This window comes from Carya illinoinensis, chromosome 3 (assembly GCF_018687715.1).
Source record: "Carya illinoinensis cultivar Pawnee chromosome 3, C.illinoinensisPawnee_v1, whole genome shotgun sequence".
Lineage (NCBI taxonomy): Eukaryota > Viridiplantae > Streptophyta > Magnoliopsida > Fagales > Juglandaceae > Carya > Carya illinoinensis.
In genome coordinates this window covers 31,407,092-31,420,982 of record NC_056754.1, presented here as the reverse complement: position 1 = coordinate 31,420,982, position 13,891 = coordinate 31,407,092, and the positions used below count along the sequence as shown (strand labels likewise).

The following is a 13,891-nucleotide window of genomic DNA, read 5'->3' as shown; positions in this document are numbered from 1 at the left end:
ACTTGGACCAAGGAAAACATGCTTTAAACCCTTAGGCAGAGGTTTCAGTTCAACTTTGGGTACTTCCACACTTGAAGAAATTTGCTTTTCCTCTCTCTCAGGCAACTCCTCAAACTTCGGTTGCCAGGCCCGAGTGCCATAATCCTGAGTTCTATCAAAGATAGCACAAATATCAACTACATCAAATGGATTACTGATAGAATCAAACTCAGAATTACCAAGAAAATACTCAAAGGGGTCAAAATCATGAGCTATAGAAACTCCCTTTTCTATGAGTGAGTCAATCATGTATGTCTGGTGGCTCTCGTCATCATCTTCTGGCTGTCTTGCAATATGGAAGATATTCACCTCGAGAGTCATGTTTCCAAAAGAAAGCTTCATGAGCCCATTCCTGCAATTAATAAGAGCATTAGCAGTGGCAAGGAAAGGCCTACCTAAAATCACAGGAATTTTAGAAGTAGTATCAACAACAGAGCTAGTGTCAAGGATTAACAAATCAACAGGATAATAAAATTTATCAATTTGAATTAGAACATCCTCTACCACACCCTGGGGTACTTTGACTGAACGGTCAGCCAATTGTAATACCACAGTGGTTGGTTTGATTTCTCTCAACCCCAGCTGCAATTAAATAGAATATGGCATTAGATTCACGCTAGCTCCTAAATCTAGCAAAGCTTGCCCAAACTCATGATTTCCAATGCTACATGCAATGGTTGGGCAACCAGGATCCTTGTACTTGGGAGGAATCCACTGCTCAATTAGAGCACTAAATTGCTCTGTCAGAAATGTTGTCTTCTTAACATGGTGCTTCCTCTTGACTATACACAAATCTTTAAAAACTTTTGCGTAAGTAGAAACTTGTTTAATAACATGCAAAAGAGGGAGGTTAATTTTTACCTGCTTGAGATTCTCCAAGATTTCATTGTTAGGATCCAAAGTTCGCTTATTCAGTTTTAAAGCTTGAGGAAATGGTACCTTAATTGGGCTCTTTATTACCTCGGCTTCTTTGGGCAGGTCGGCACCACTATTGCTTTGATCCTCTTCCACATCTTCTGATTTGTTCGTTGTTGGGATGTGTAATGACTTACCACTTCGTGTCATAATGGCATTCGCATCCTTCAAATTCTCTTGTGCCATGTGTTGACCATGGGGTACGGATTGAGCTTGAGAAGGAAACTTACCTCGCTCATTCATACTCAAGGAGCACATCAATTTGGACACTTGGCTTTTTATCTCCTTATTTTCTTCAACAACCTGCGTAATCAAAGATTCAAACTTTTGGTTAGTCTTACCTTGTACCTCAATAAAAGCATGTAAAGTATCTTCTAAGGGGCTCTTAGAAGATGAAGGTGCATGATATGGTGTAGGATATGATCTAGGGGGTTGTGCAGGTGGCTGGTTTTCAGACTTCCAGCTAAAATTGGGGTGATTACGCCACCCCGGATTATAGGTGTCAGAGAAATGTGTAAAAGGCTTCTTGTACATACCTAAGGCATTACATTGTTCCTCATATATTCCTCTCATCTCAGCCAATGTGGGACACTCTTGGGTAAGGTGATCTACCCCACCACACACAAAACATGGTCCAAAAGACTCTGCATGATTAGCCACGTGTGTTGGCTTTAAGTCCTTAGTCTTCAACGCCTCTAGCTCTATAGTGAGCATCTCAACCTTAGCTTTTAGGTTATCTTCTTCCCTGAGATGGTAAATTCCACCACCATTTAGGTTTCCTGCAGGTCGTGACCTATTTGTGCTCTCAGTAGCACTAGGTCCAGTCCAAGTGTGAGCTTTTTCAGCAAGCTCATTGAGGTATTCTATGGCTTCATCAGGATCTTTCTGTAAGAACTCACCATTACACATCATCTCCACAAATTGACGCTCTCTAGGTGTAAGTCCCTCATAAAAATAGCTCACTAAGTGCCAATTCTCATACCCATGGTGAGGACACATACTCAATAGCTCCTTAAATCTCTCACAAGACTGATACAAAGTCTCACTGTCCTTTTGTACAAAGGTGGAGATTTGTCTTTTTAAAGCATTGGTCTTATGTTGGGGAAAGTATTTATTAAAAAAGACCTGAGTCATCTCATTCCATGACCCAATAGATCGTGGTCTCAAAGAGTATAGCCAACTCTTAGCTCTATCCTTCAAAGAGAAAGGAAAGAACTTAAGTCTCACAATGTCATCAGTTGCATTTTGACTATGAAAAGTCGCAACTACTTCCTCAAACTCCCTAATATGCACATATGGATTTTCATTTTCCAAGCCATGAAAAGTAGGGAGTAACTGTATCATCCCTGTTTTAAAATCCAATTGGCGAATATTAGCTGGAAACATGATACATGATGGTGTGGCTGTGCGTGTAGGGTGGAGGTAATCCTAAAGGGTCCTAGTGGGTTGATTTTCATGTTCACTCATTTTCTCAAAATTAGAAGAATTATCAAACAAATGATCAGAAAAATTAAACTCTGACTCTAACACAGGTCTACAAGCAAACCGACCCAAGGCGTCTCTATACCTGTGCATGCAAGGTAGAGAAAAACGCAGCACTAAAAAAAACTGCAAAAAGAAAAAGAAAAAAAAATGCAGCAAGCTAAAATAGGGAACGAAGTTACCGCCTTTACAAACTATTGAAAAGAAAAATTATCTCACAATTCTTCTACCGTCTCCCCGGCAACGGCGCCAAAATTTGATTACGCCCAAAGAATAACGCGGTAGTTGTAGCACAGCTTTGGGGTGTCGATTCCACAAGGAGACAAATTAAAAGAATAGCAAGAGGAACAAAGAAACTAAAGAAAAAATATTAAATAAGTAATAGAGAACAAAGATTAATTTTAAATGTAAATTCAAGTGAAGCAAAGTGATTAACAGAAAAAGTACTCAAATTTAACAAACAGTAGAGCGTCGGGAATCCCTTGCACAAATCTGGTATTTTAATTATTCTTAATTCATTGGATAACTCAATTAGGAACTCAATTCCCGCAATTCCTAATCGGAAGGTATAGATTTATAAACCAGACTTAAATCAAATATAACCCTTTGAAAAAAACATTCGCCACTTTTAAAAAACGTGAATTACTACCCCTATTGATAAAATCCAATGACGACAATATACTCAGGAAGCGATATTGCAGCAAAAAACTAAATCAACATAGATAAATAATTGATCCAAACATAATCAAAGAACTAATCCATTCAATAGAAAAAGCATGACTGAATCCATAAACACAATAAATTCTATGATTATTCGGAGAAGAAAACATCAACGATGAATTGAGAATGATAAAACAAAAGAGTTTTAGCAATTAAAAATCAAATACATGAATTAAGAATAAATTAGAAATACCATCTAATGTGCAAGTTCATCCCTAACCCTACTTGAGAATTTAGTTACCCATAAATATAATGGACAACAAAAATCTCCAGAGAAAACTGAAGCGAACGGTGGCCATGGAAGTGATTTTCTCCTCTCTTCAGATCTACCTCTTGTGCCTCTTCCTCCTCCCCATTTCGTGCTAATGATATGCTTATATAGGGTAAGAAAGAAACCCTAATGTCCTCTTGATTTCCGCATAAAAAAAATCACCTAAATTTTAGGACTTATCTTGACAGCCACGTACAACCTTTAGTAGTTTGAATTTGGAAATCCTTATTAGATACAAAGTTATAGCCCTTTAAGATAGCTTTCCAATGCATCAAGAATCACATCAATCCGATATATGAGTAAAAAGATACAGTCAAAAGACTAAATTATGTCCAGACTGTCTCCTAGTGAATTTCGGACTTGGACTTCTTGTGGTTTCATTTTGTGATTTTTTTCTTTTTCTTTTCTTCCAAATTGCTCTCAAACCCCATGAATGTCCTCCTTTGAATTTGGCTGGGCTTGACTTGCTCTTTTATAAACTCTGAAATTAGACATAAAAAAACTGCTTAGGAGTATCCCAACGTAAATAGAAATTCAATTTAAGAATACACATTAATTCATATGATTTCTATTCACATTTTAGCATTTTAGTCCAATAATAGGGTATATAGAGTGCACTTTCGCACACTCATCAGATATTCATGATGTCTTCCACGTATCATCCTTGAAGAAGAGCTTTGGACAACAAGAGCCGCGCTTTGTCGACCCAGAGAGTATTCAGTTCCAACCGGACCTTACTTATGAGGTTGTTCCGTCACAGATCATGGATTGGAAGGAGCAACAGTTGAGGTCCAAGACGATACCTTTGGTTAAGGTGGCATGGGAAGATCTATTAGTTCAAGATTTCTCTTGGGAGTGAGTAGAGGACATGAGGGAGCAGTACCCCTACTTGTTTGAGTAGTGACGGTACGTTTCTTAATCTTGGTCACAGGTGGTTTTATGTGGAATTATGTGGCTTGTTTCAAGTTAGTATTTGATCTTGCAAATTTCGAGGACGAAATTTGTTTTTTAAGGGGGGAGGATGTGATGACCCGCTTTTACTTGTATTTTCACTGAATGGTTGTTTTTAATTTAATTAATATATTGGTTTATTTATTTTAAATTATTGTATTTAAAATTGGTTTTAATTTATTTGATGTTGTGTTTAATTTATTTAGTCGTTTTATGGTTTTTAATATTGTTTCCGGCGGATCTGTTTTTGGACTCTAGAGGTGAGGACTGGATCTCATTTCTTTCCTCTATCTTTTCTTTTCTCTTTTTCCTTTCTCTTTCTTCTCTTTTTCTTTCTTTTTCTTTCTTTTTTTTCCTTCCTTCTTTCCCGTGCGTCGACCCCCCGGTGCGATTTCTTTCTCTCTCTCCTCTCCCTTGCGCGTCCGTCCAGCCACCCAGACCCGCCGCTCACCGGCGATGTGGCCCACACCACCACCACCAAAATCTTCCCCTCCCTTCGGTGAACCACCCCACCAACTTTCATCCCCCGGCCGTTTAGCCGAAAAGTCACCATCAAGCCGCACGGTTTTAGCCCCGATTTGCTGATTTCGCTCCACCTCCGGCCACCACCTCTTTACCACTTCATCAAGTACTCCTTGCTGTCCTAACCCATCCATTTTTGGCCTCGATCCGCCGCCGGAGCAGCTCCCATGAGCTAGTTTCTGATTTGGGCCTTTAAGCCCTTCAACCGCCATTTTCTCCGCCACCCACGGCCAAACTCCACTTCCCTTAGTTTCATAAGTATCCCTAGGCCATTCCCTATCAATACCAAGCTTTGGTTTGTCCCCATTCGAAAGTAGGTAATTTATTACCCACGGCCACAGTGTAAATAACACTGTTACGTTGCTTTTCTTCCGCCGTTTGCAACGCCGCGAGCTTTTGAAAAATACCGTATAGCGCTGTAAGTATTTTCCAAACTCTACTTTTAGATTTAAATGTATTTTTCTCTTACAATAAATATTGCTGTTGGTTGGTTGATTCCGGACTGAATCCAAGGAGCTCGGGAGTCGGATGGATTGAGGATGGAATGCTTGGTTTTGGTTGTTTGTGATTGATTGGTTATTTGTGCCATGAGGCGTGCGTTACATATTGCATACATGTGCATTTTTATTTTAAGTGAGAAAATCATGTTTTGTTGGCGTAAATGGATTTCGGGTGCGTGGGTCTCACGAGTCCAAGCCGGGATGGGTTATTATCTCGATAGAGCTCCTCTGGTCACTCGGGAGTGGATAATACTGAGTGAGATCCCCTGGGTTGTCGCAGGGCGACGACTGGATCGCACGATATGGTAACGCTGTCATATCGACTCTGTGGTCCCTAGAGTGGCGGGGACTAGAGGATGGCCTGGCCAGGTACGCGCTGGGCGCGAGTCTGGGCATCACTAGTTTAGGTGTCACACGCGTAGTCATTACCTATGGTGTGACACAAAGCCAGGGTGTGCGGATGATCCCTAGGGGAGATCATGGTGCATGCATAATTGGATCGTTTTTATGGTTTTCGGATACGGGCCTTTTTCTGGGAAAATGGCGAGATTTGGTTTTGAGGCTTTTGATCCATTTTCAGGGAAAATGGTGGTTTGGGCCATTATCTGGGATAATGGTGAGGCTTGGTTTTAAGCAACATGTTTTCGGGCCAAATGGGTTTTTGGCGTGCGTGGAAAAATATGGTTTTACAGGACATGTGCATTGGTTTTTCTTTCATGCATGTTGTTTGAATTTTATATGTTTTTATCTAGTGGTGTTTGGATTTTACTTAACTGCGACACCATCTTTGGTTCCGTAGATTTTGGTGCAGAGTTCGAGGAGGAGGAGGAGACTGAGCCCGAGGATGCGGCTCTGCTGGAGTTCTAAGTTGGGTTATGCTTTGTATTTGGGCTTTGAAAAATATTTATGGTTTGTAATATTTTATTATGTAAGATTTGAATAGCTTTATATTAAACAAGAAAAATTCTAGTACTTAGTTATATGGTTTTGCTATCCGCTGCGTGTTTCTCGTGCACATTTGTTGCTTATACACACACTTGACACTCGTCGATAGGGTGGTGACCCGTGATGTCATCATCCGGACGTCTCGATTTCCCTGTGTCTGTGCGTGGGGATTTGGGGGCGCCACAACACAAACTACAACGAACTTAACAAGGTAACGATCAAGAATAAGTATCTGTTACCCAGAATCGACGATTTTTTGGATCAACTACAAGCAGCAACAATGTTTTTGAAGATCGACCTGCGATCCAGTTATCATCAGCTAAAAGTTAAGGAACAGGATGTGCCAAAAACTGCCTTTAGGATAAGGTACGGCCACTACGAGTTTTTGGTAATGCCTTTTGGGTTAACCAATGCTCCAGCTGCATTCATGGACATGATGAACATAATATTCAGACCCTAACTAGATAGTTTTGTTGTCGTATTCATTAATGACATCCTAATCTACTCAAAGAGCGAGGAGGAGCACATAAATCATCTAGTTATGGCTTTGACTATACTTAAGGACCAAAAGCTATAGGCCAAACTTAGCAAGTGCAAGTTCTAGCTTGATGAAGTGAAGTTTTTAGGTCATGTGATCTCTAGTAGAGGAGTAGTAGTGGACCCGAGCAAGATTGAAGCCATAATGAGTTGGCAGAGACTGAACAATGTGCATGAGATTAGAAGTTTCTTAGGACTGGCTGGTTATTATAGGAGGTTTGTAGAAGGATCCTCTAGTTTGTCTGGACCACTCACTACATTGACTAAGAAGAACGTGAAGTTCGTTTGGAACGATAAGTGTGAGGCAAGTTTTCTTGAGTTGAAGAAAAGACTTACGACCACACTAGTACTTACACTGCCAAAGCCTCATAAGCCTTTTGTAGTGTATAGTGATGCATCTAAAGCAGGACTCAGATGTGTGTTGATGCAAGAAGGGAAAGTAGTTGCTTATGCTTCAAACAACTGAAGGATCATGAACAGAATTATCCTACACACGATTTGGAATTAGCTGTAGTGGTTTTTGCCCTTAAGATTTGGAGACACTACTTGTATGGTGAAAAGTGTGAAGTTTTCACAGATCACAAAAGCTTCAAGTATCTGTTTGAGCAGAAGAACCTTAATATGAGACAAAGGAGATGGTTGGACTTAATCAGTGACTATTAGTGTGACATCAAGTACCATCCCGAAAAGGCCAATGTGGTAGCTGATTCTTTGAGTTGCAAGAGCAGATCGGAGGATTCGTATACCTGTCGTCAGAAGTAAATTCCCTCTTATGCAGTATGAGAAAAATGTTGATTGAGAACCATAGTCAAGAAGTCGTTTTGACCGCCGTTTAGGAGTTATTTCCATTGGATTGGAAAGAACTGAAAGACCGTCAGAAGAAAGATAGTAAGCTTGCATAAGTCATCAGGAAAATTGACAAGTCGGAAGGACCGAAGGACTTTAGCATCAGGGAGGATGGGACTTTGTATTACAAGAATCGAAGGGTCATCCCAGCAGACCAAGAATTAAAAGGAAAGGTGATGAAGGAAGCTCATAACAAACTTACACTACTCATTCCGGTAGTACAAAGATGTACCAGGATCTGAAGCAGCATTTCTAGTGGGAAGGAATGAAGAAGGACGTAGTAGAATTTGTGAACAAGTGTTCTGTATTTAGTTAAAGCGAAACACCAGAAGCTGACAGGTGAATTGCAACCATTGCCAATCCCAGAATGGAAATGGGAGGATATCTCGATGGATTTTGTAGTGGGTTTTCCAAGAACCTCAATAGGAACTAATACTATTTGGGTGATAGTTGACCGTCTGACGAAAAATGCTCACTTTATACCCATCAAGAATACAGATTCTCTAGAGAGACAGACAAAAATTTATATAGTAGAGATTGTTAGATTGCATGGAGTGCCTAAGATGATTGTGTCCGATAGAGACCCTCATTTCACATCATGATTCTGGCAAAGTTTGCAGGATTCGATGGGAACTAGTGTGAAGTTCAGTAGTGCCTACCATCTACAAACAAATGGGCAAACAGAAAGGACGATCTAGACTTTGAAAGATATGCTAAGAGCCTGTGTTTTGGAGAGTGAGGGGAATTGAGAGAAGCAACTACCTTTGGTAGAATTTGCTTACAATAACAGTTTTCAGGCCTCCATTCAGATGGCACCGTTTGAAGCCTTGTATGGCCAAAAGTGTAGATCGTTGTTGTATTGGGACGAAGTAGGAGAGAGCAAAGTGTTTGGGCCTGAAGTCCTGTAGGAGATAAAGGATAAAGTCCTAATGAATAGAGAAACGATGAAAACTGCACAGACCTGACAGAAGAGTTACGATGATAATCAAAGGAGGAGTATAGAATTCGAAGTTGGAGATTGGGTCTATGTGAAGGTATAACCTATGAGAGGAGTAAGCCGTTTTAGAGTGAAGGGAAAATTAAGTCCAAGATATGTGGGACCCTATGAAATAGTGGAGAAAGTGGGAGTAGTTGCATACCGTTTGGAGTTGCCAACTGAGTTAGTTCCATGGGATCCACAATGTATTCCATGTGTCCTCATTGAAGAAGAGTTTTGGGAACCAAATACCAATAGTGGTGGATCCCGTTAGTGTACCTTTACAATCCAACCTGACCTTCATAGAGAAGTTGGTACAGATCATTGACTGGAAGGAAAAAGAGTTACAGAACCGCAAGATTCCATTGGTCAAAGTACTTTAGCAAAACCATACTATTCAAATGGCGACTTGGGAGAAGGAAGTTGATATGCGAGCCAAGTATCCCCAGTTATTTGCTACGTAAGCCAATCTTGTTTTGTTTTGTTTTCGGCTCAGTCGATATTTTGTGCTTCACTTTGTATGGGACTACTATATCAGATGTGGTACTTCATTGTTTGGATATCAATAAAGTATATGTTTCCATTTCAGAGTTTTGTGGGCCATTCTTAGTGTGTATACTATAGAATATTCTCCATTTTGATTATGTTCTTTTTGCAATTCCATGGCTCGAAAGCGTAAGACAACCTGTAAATCAACCCTTTCCGCACAGCGAGTGCGTGAGATGAGAGAAGAGCGTTGTAGAGGACGACTAGCTGAGCTAAATAGGGAGTTAGCCGCTTATTGGCATAAGATGGAATGCCAAGAGCACCATCGCACTCACATCCTTGACATTAATAGTAATGGAGTGGGTTATGAGTGGAGAGCTTTACCTCATGAGGAGCGTTACCCTCCGTTGCACCCAACCACGTCGTTAGACCGAGATAGTTTCAAGGTTAGGATGGCATGGGATGGAGCAGAGTCTAGCATAGGAGCGTGCTACAGCTGCGGATGTTGAGCCCGCTATGTCAGGCTCATCCATGTCATCAACTCATTGTGGACGTTTGTTGGATGATGGTCAGGAGCCAGACAGCAGCGATGGGGAGGTCGTGCAGCCCCTTGACCTAGGTCATTTTGAAAATTTGGTATATGATTTAGAAGACGATGTGTTTTACTACTTACCCCAACACTTTGTGCCGTTGGACATTGATGCACCTCCACTGGATACGACAAGTGACGATACGTCCAGTGATGGACCGTAGTTTTCGTAAGCAACATCTTCTATTGAGCATGTTTTATATTTGTACTTGCTTTGATTTCAAGGATGAAATCTTTTTTTTTTTTTTTTTTTTTTTTGCAGGGGAGGATGTAACAGCCTGCTAGAAATTCAATGGTGAAATTTCTATAGACTTTAGGAACCTTGTGAAAACTCTGTAAGTTTTCACGAATCGACTAATCGCATAGGTTTTAGTCTGTCAACATAGTTAGTGTTATCACTAACTATGGTACCAGAAATGCAATTTTAATTGTTTGAGGTAGTTAGAAGTGTCAGAATACGTTATGATCTGTGCCACTAGACTCAATTGATTATTTATAATTTTATGGTGCAATAATCCATTTTCATAATTTCGGACGAAACGACTATTCGAAACTGTCAATTTTTTTTAGGGACAATTCAAAGTTGAATTTTGGTAAACTATTTTCACTGTAGGTTAATATGAATATTTAGAATTTTTCAGCACTAAGTTTATTACGCATTTTTGTGGAGTGAATAGTAATCTCGATAAGCGTACTAAGTGCAATGTTCTCAAAATCACAGTGTGGAATGTCCAAATTAGGTTAGAAAAGTTTTATTTGGACACTTGGTAAGATCTTAGTCATGCATAGTAAATAGTATTAGACATTTGGCACAAAGAGGAACTATTAGATGGATTTGTGAAGGAAATCAAGGTGTGAGATCATGCCACCTAGCAAAACTTTTTTTTCATCTGATCAACTAAATTGAGCTAGATCAAAGAGGGTTTCAACGCTAGTGAAACCCTAAATGGTTGGAATCCAATTGAAACTCCAAAAGCTTGGTTGAAACCGAAACCCTAAACAGTCTCCCCAAACCCTAAAGTTGGCCTTCAAACCCTCTTTGATCCAATTTCTAGCATTGTGTTTAATCACTTGATTAAATCACTTCCACATGCTATTAATTTCTCAAATTCTTGTTATAATATCATTATCCAACCTTTTAAATGTTGGAAATTTTTTTGGGCCAAGAAAAATTGGATTTGGGCTTGATAGCATCTCAAACCCTAACCAAACCCTCTTTAAACCCCAAATTGAAGCCCACTTAGTTGAGGCACACCAAGGCCCAAGAATTTGGCCACGTTGGCAAGGCTTCTTGAAGAAGTTTCCTCCCCCACATGGCATACCATTCACTGCCCTTGGCTGCACCCAATAGTGCCTTGATGAGATGGAGAAACTCACCCCCATCAACCTCCATACCTCATAGAATCTGCAGGCTGTCCTTTGCCCCTCACTATTCTCCACTTTATGTCACATAGCTACCTCCAATCAAGGTCATTCAGGTCCATATCTTGCCCCTACAGAATCCTTGAGTCATGCAAGACATACTTCCTTCCCTTTCATCACTTCTTCATCTAGTTCTTAGAGAGAAACCCAAAAGAGCTCTCTAGAGCAGATTTCTGGGTCTTTTTGCGTGGAGCTTTTTGACCCTTTGTAAGTATTTTCACACGATCACTCCTTCATAAACATTGTTCTTATTTGAGTCTAGTTTCCATAGATATATTATTCGTATTCTTCCATGGTCATTTTGTTGGTTGAAAGTATTTTTAACCACGGAAAGGTCATTTTGGGCATGAAACTGGAGAATATGTTATGTTTTGAAATTTTTGACCAAGCTAATAGACATATTTTGGTAACGGAACTTTTATGGAGTGTGGTTAGCATGTTTTTAATAGTTTTCATTGAATTTTTGTTGCATGAATAAAGCTTTTGATGATAGATTTTCTTAGATCTAGAAACTTGAAAACTGGAAGTGGAAAAACAGTTTTTATTTGGAGACAGTTTGAATATTTCATGGTTTGATCTTACTCTAATGGCTTTGATATTTTTATATGATCATCCTAAGTCTCTTATTTTCTTGTTAGGATGTTATTTTGAAGATATTTAGCATTATTTTCAAAGATATGATTTTTCTATACAAGAGAATTTTGGTTAGGCCTAAGATTTGATGTTTTTGGGTTAGATCCATGTTTTATTGGATTTTAGCCATGTGATTTTAAGTTTTATGGTTGCTTTATTTCAAATATCTCACCTTCTTAAGCCATTAATCAAGAGATTTATCAAAGCTAGTTGAGGAAAATGTTTCTATTTTTGGCTAAGTGTAAAACCAAAAACTCCAAGTGTTATTTTGTGACTTTGGTGACTTTATTTTGATTATTTAAAGCATGGTTTATCTTAGGATGATGTTATTAATATGTTAGAAGTAAGATTTGATTTTTTTTTGGAATTCTTGGAGACATTTTGATTTAAAGTCAAAACTTGTGACTCAAGTGTTTGGATCTTTTTACAAAAATTTGGTGTTGATTATTAACTTTTTCTAAATGGATGTTTTAAGTATGGTTTTAAAATTAGGATAGGAAGATCCTTGTTGCAAAATTTTGGGCTAAGCATGATTTTGAAGTTGGAAGGAATTGCAACAAAAATCAAGAAAAATGACCTATGGATGTTTTGGCCATAGTGTGTTTTTCATAGTTGTGATTTGTTTTAAATTTTTCTGACTTGATATTTGAGTTTAGGACAAAATTTACATGAAAAATGTAAATTTTAAAAACTTTTGGAATTAGGATGTGAAATCCTTAAGTTGGGGGTAAAGTGGTCATTTTTTCGCATGGAGAGGGTAAAATGGTAATTTTACTCTAAGTTGTCTCTTTTACACATTTTTAATTGTTAGTAATTAAATTGTTAACTTTTATAATATCCTCTTACAATTCCTCGTATTTCGCACTTTATGTTTTTTGAACGCAACAAACGAGGTAAGTTAACTCTTAACTTGCTATCAGTTTTTTTGTGTATGTGTAATGGATAAGGAAAACTATAGTTTATGTTTGTATGTTGTTATATATGTCATGCCATGCCATGTCATCACATGTTTATCTGTTACATGAATTATTCTGTCATGAAATACTTATTTGTTACAGAATATATTCTATCACATGTTATGGCACGTTATGAACTATTGTCTGTTACATGCTGTACCATGTTATGAAATGTTGTTTGTTATGTTAATGTCTCAAAGTACGTCATGTCTGTCATCTTACGTTCATGTCAGGTGACGCTACGTCAGGACTTCTGTCCTTTCGTATTCATGTCGCGTTTGATCTCGAATACAGTTTGTGTATCTCGAGAATAGTCATGATAAGTTATTCATGTCAATCATGACCCTAAGTACTAGGATGGGGTAATATTCTAGTGGAACTCCTTTGTTCACGCTGGAGTGTCTAAATAGGTATGAAATTTCCTCGGTTGACGAAGTACAGTCAATAGGTTGCGAATGGGGCCTAACTAGCTGGTTGCCGGAGCGCGCCAGGCACTAACGCCGATGGAGCCATATTTTATTTTAAAATGTATTCACAACAAGTGTGGCACAAACAATTCATGGGGCCGCAACAACTGTAGAGCATACACTACGTGAGACACAGCAATTGTGACACGTAGAATACTTGGGGCCACAACAACTATGGAGTACGTCTTAATGCACTCATAGCTGGTGTAGATACCTGTGTAGTGATGCAGTAATCAGCAGGGACACACGGCTCAACGGGACCCCTGTAGCACCCATATGGTCACTTTATTAATTAATTCGATTGAATAAGATTCCAAGTTCATGTATTTCATGTTCTAGTAATGGTTCACGTTACGTTATGTTCAAGTTTACGTTCATGTCAAGCTTCAAGTTCACGTCTATGTTATGTTTCAAGTTCACGTCCATGTTATGATTTAAGTTCATGTCACGTCAAGCTAAGTTTCTATTTCAATTCAATTATGTCAGCTCATGCCATGTTATGTCAAGTCATATTATGGTTATTATTTTATACCATGTTATGTCAAGTTATGTTATATTTACTTTTGACTTTGGTGGTGCATTCATATCTTTATTTCTATGCATGCATCATTTACCTATGTGAAAGTTTCCTGTT

General features: G+C 38.9%; 1 non-coding gene across 1 annotated transcript; it reads left to right on the top strand.

Moving 5' to 3' along the window:
• Positions 1-1,933: 1,933 nt before the first annotated feature.
• LOC122305918 lies at positions 1,934-2,041 on the top strand. The gene has a single exon (XR_006241350.1). It is a non-coding gene; the product is annotated as a small nucleolar RNA R71 (small nucleolar RNA).
• The last annotated feature ends 11,850 nt before the right edge of the window (positions 2,042-13,891 follow it).